General features: G+C 37.5%; 1 long non-coding RNA gene across 1 annotated transcript; it reads right to left on the bottom strand.

The window, feature by feature from the left end:
• Positions 1–797: 797 nt before the first annotated feature.
• On the bottom strand, positions 798–4482 carry LOC131737299 (uncharacterized). Its single transcript, XR_009328909.1, has 2 exons — positions 3361–4482; positions 798–3269 (listed from the first exon to the last, which is right to left on the bottom strand). It is a non-coding gene; the product is annotated as an uncharacterized LOC131737299 (long non-coding RNA).
• Between the last annotated feature and the right edge of the window lie 271 nt (positions 4483–4753).

Below are 4753 nucleotides of genomic sequence, written 5' to 3'. Positions count from 1 at the left end.
ATATGACTAAATTAGCCTAAAAAAAAACATTTCAGACACTTTTGTGTAAAATATTAAATTCTGTAAAAGCTGGCAACGTTGTTATTAGAATGAACTGGGAGGTTTGCCTGGTGTTAATCAAAGTGCTCGATAAAAAGGGCCTAAAAATAGTAAGCCGTAATTGTAGTCAGACTGAAGCCTAGGAAACGCCGTGGGTCAGGAAGAGTTAAAGAATAAAGAGGTGTTATCTGAAGCAGCAAATCCCTAACTGACTGCAGGGATCTTTGATGGTGGAAATCAATAGATACTCAAAACACACTGGCATAACCTTGTCAAGCCGCAGCAAGGGTATAGTGGCTAAAAAGGCACAGTGGAAAAATAAGGTATCATGTGGCCGCCCTCAGCAGCTTATAGTGAGGAACCGGTAATCGTGCCTTGGCCTTGCACCGCTTTTAGAAGCCATCAGCTCAAACAGCTCAGCTCCGATTGCCAGCAAAGCTTGAGCCCCCTTGAGACCTTGGGATAGATAATCATCAGCCAGTCAGTGACATGCGGCAGAGCTCTGCTTCGGTACCAAGGAGACAAAGTGAAGCAGGGGCATCTGGGTGCCAGCTTAGACAACCCAGGGAGGGAGACGTTCAAGTAGGCGTTAGCAGTACTGCTTCTGCTGTACAGTTTTGTAGCTGTTAAAAAACAAGTTGAAATAGGAGAGGCGATCGGAATACTCACATTTGCAAGAATTTCCCATTATTATCTGTTATCGTTGCTGCATGGAATTTTATGGATTAGAATATTTAAAAAACAAATGCAGAATGAGATTTTGAACTCAGAAAGAATGTGCCACCCATATATTTTACCAAAAAGACAACACCATTTCTGCTATACATAGCAACACTTTTTTTTTTTACAAATACATTTTCTTTACAAAATGTTACTAAATACACATTTTTAAAGTATAGCTTTTGTTGTACACCACTTTACTTTAATGCTGTTTGAATGTGGAATTGGAAAAGATAAAACTAAAAGGCAAATAATACAAAAGATTTAAACATTCATACAACTATGGCCAAAAGTTTTGACCAGAATTTTAGGATTGAGACATAATTAAAAAAAAAAAAAACTATGAACATGTAGATCTTTTATTTGACAGCATGTAATCAAAGAAACTACAAAATGGTATAGCAAAAGTATACCAGAAGCCATAATAGTAGTACAGTATTTCAGTTTGATTTTGAAATATCACATTTTTGTCAGTTTTTCGTTAAGTATATTGAAAACAACAAAGCGATATGTAATTTAATATGTTAATGTAACATTATTTAGCAGGTTTCATTCAACTTTATGAAGCAAAATGTGTTAATTCTATATGGTGATGCAAAACGTTTGGCCATAGCTGCAGTAATTTAGAGGGTTAGTTAAGCAGCATTATATCTTGTTATATCAATTCTCAATCATTATGCATTCCTCAGACTTTAAAAGGTTAATTGTTGAAAATAGCTAAAGGGAATCTGTGGTCATTGCATCCTGTGTACTTTGATTATTTTTCCAGCTTAATGTGGTAAATGGGCAAGGCAGTGAATAATGGCTCTTTTTATCTTGTTTGCTCTTAAGCCCTGCAATTAAGGAGTCCAGGTCACATACTGCACATTGTGCACACCCTAATGTTTAACTTGTATAATGTTTGAGTTACTGGCATGAGTCGAGCCACACAGATCACAGGGTAGGGCAATGTTATAGCTCACTATAATGAACTGCTGTGGGTTTTGTTCCAGATTTTAATATTCTGTATCTATTGATGCCATCACCAAATTGGTTAAGGTTGACATTATAAACTTTCCTTCAATGAGCGCTAAATGCAAGTCACAATCTCCAAAATCTTCCTGCCCTAAATGTAAACTAGGTTAAAAGATTTAACATTAAGGCTGGCCAGTGGGGAAATATTTACCTCTATTGCATCTGAAGCAACCATGCCCAATATTTTCCTCATGCGCCTTTATCCTGACCTGCAGCTGCTTGTGCTTTGATTGCAAGTATTGAACAGTTCCTTGCGTACATGTAACAACATTGTTCATAAAAACACACACACACAGGTTTCTACAACAACATTAATTGCCGGACTCTTGTACCTATTGTATTCAGTCAGGGTCTGTGTTTTGTGGAAAGCTTTCATTAGGCAGTACAAACAAAAGCATGTGTCAGCTCTCCACTGGCTGAATATCACACACCTGTTGGAGGCACCAAATGGACAAGGCCCAGCCTTCCTCCCTTACTGGCCAGGGGGCACCGTTATTGTTGTGACATGCAGAACAGCATTCAGGTGCATTATAAAGAGCATTATGTATCAATTAAAGTTTTGATGGAGCATAGGTCTGCTTTGCCTTCAGGAAATAGCTGGCTGTTTGAAGCAGCTGTGTTGCGAGTAATACAACAAATTATACTTACTGAATGACAACGGCTTTGTAGACAAGCCAATTCAATTAGCCACTGCAACCGACAAAGTAGCAGGCAGCGTTCTCTGCATAAAGAATATGGAATCATGCCTACATTTTCCTGAGTGCCCTCAGACCTATCTGTCCCTCTGCATGAGAGAGAAAGGGATGAATGAATTAGGCTTGGATGATGGTAATTAATGGCCGGCTGTCACAGAGTCATTTCACAGGCTCAGCCACAGCAGCAGCCTTCATATAAAAGAGAGAGGCTGACTGGGGCAACATTGCAGACCTCTCTCTCCTAATGGCGGAAGGCAAAGAAAGGGATATTATTGTACATTGATCAATCATAGTCTACATTAACATGTAAAATGTATTTCAGTTGTCTTTTGTAATATATTAGTATCATTCTAGACAGAGATGGCCTGACCTGGGACTTGTTAGTTTTAGCAGTGTTGTGGTAATTTTTTTCCCGTTGCTCATTTCCTACTTTATTACCCATCTAACAACTTATCTTCTAAATGCTACCCTTCAATAAGATCCGTAGAGTCACTATCCTTTTAATGAGGAGTTGGGCACTATACAGGGAAAAAAAGCAATGCTACTAAGTTTCTTAAATGCATTTCTGTTTTGGTTGTATGTACGGTATTTTGGCTAATAAGAGACGCTGCAGAATCCTGGCCCAGGCAGGAAGTTCGAAGAGTGAGGGGTGCAGCGTTTTGGAGTGTCAATGGGGAGCAGAAGCTAGTGTAGCTGTCGCTGTGGCGTTGCTGTTTAGGGGATAACCACGGGATCAACTCATCTTCCTCACCGAAGCCCTGCCTGGATCAGGAGACCGGGAGTGTTTAGTTGTCTTGCTGGCTGAAGAGAAAGAAATGCACCGTATATTAAAAAGTTCAGCTGTGCAACTCTTAGAAACTGCTGTAAGAAAAGAAAGGGAAAATAAACCAACCTCCTTGGTGTTAATTTCCCTCTCCACGCTACACTGGTATGTGTCCTCACCCAGTCAAACACTGATCTGATCTGCGAGCTCAACAGCTTTCAGTTTAAAGTTGTAGGACTTCTTTGCCATCCTGATCAAGTTGTATCCACGGAAATAAACTTCAATATACGCCTCCCTCAAATACCGTAAAAAAAAAAAAAAACACAATAAAAAAATTGCACCTTTCGAAAACCATAGTACTTCTAATTAACGCTGCCCTTGAATCAGTGGCACAGCTGTTTTAAGTAATTTAAAATAAACTCTGCAGCATTAATTCAAAGTAATACGGTATTAGTTTATTCACATTTTTCAAAGCATTGTTTAACCTTAAAGAATGTTTATAAACACTTTTTAATAAAACATTCCTTACAACAGTCCTTATATATCTCTTAAGTTATGCCTTACAGCAATGTCTCATAGCCATATCTCATACCAATATTCACTTGCAAATACAGTAAAAAAAATGTAAAATACAGTCCTGGCACTGCAAAGATTAAGTCCATTAACATGCTGCCACAATTTCTTGCATTTTATGCATTACACTTTTTTTCCTACACTAATGATACATTTAATTTTAGTTTGCTACCTGTTACAACACGTTAATCACTTCGCCCTGAATTTTTAACATTTGCAAGAAGTTAGAACAGAAGAGCTGAAAACGGACGATACTGAATTTAAAATCTCAGCTCAGCCGACAACATGTTGTGCGACCTTGGGCAAGTCACTTGACTTCCTTGCGCCACTATTCCCACTCAAGTGTAAACTGATATGTCAGTATTAAAGAATATTGTACTTCATTATTTTACTTAATATGCTACCGGATACCAACCTCCTGTTCCCCCATGAAGCATGTTAAAGGACAGTTGCCCAGTATAGTTATTTATTTTGCCATTCCAACAGCCAGAATAAGGCTTTTCCATTTTCTGAGTATTGATAAAAATATATTTTTTAGTTTTTTTGTTACGTGACCCATATTGCTGCCTTGGGTTTACTGTGAAGTTTGAGTCCCTAGTTTCACTATAAGAAGGCATTCCTTCAAAGCAAAATGAAAAAGGCCCAACTCTGACACACCAGTAAGGGTGTGTTCTTTGAAAAAAAAAAAAAATATATATATATATATATATATATATATATATATATATATATATATATATATATATGAAATCACTAGTGCCAGCTTACTTTAAACAACAATTAGAGTCGCTTTTACATGAAGGGAATTATAGGGAATTAGTACAACACAATTATATAAATTGTTACAATAATGCATAAATATTATGACATATGTTGTGCGATTCTATGTTGTGGCACACATTATTTGAAGGGACACTTTTATGTATTAATAAAAAATGAACAACAATTG

Source organism: Acipenser ruthenus, chromosome 6 (assembly GCF_902713425.1).
Source record: "Acipenser ruthenus chromosome 6, fAciRut3.2 maternal haplotype, whole genome shotgun sequence".
Taxonomy (NCBI): Eukaryota; Metazoa; Chordata; class Actinopteri; order Acipenseriformes; family Acipenseridae; genus Acipenser; species Acipenser ruthenus.
The sequence above is the reverse complement of the archived record's forward strand: the minus strand, read 5'-3'. Positions and strand labels throughout refer to the sequence as shown.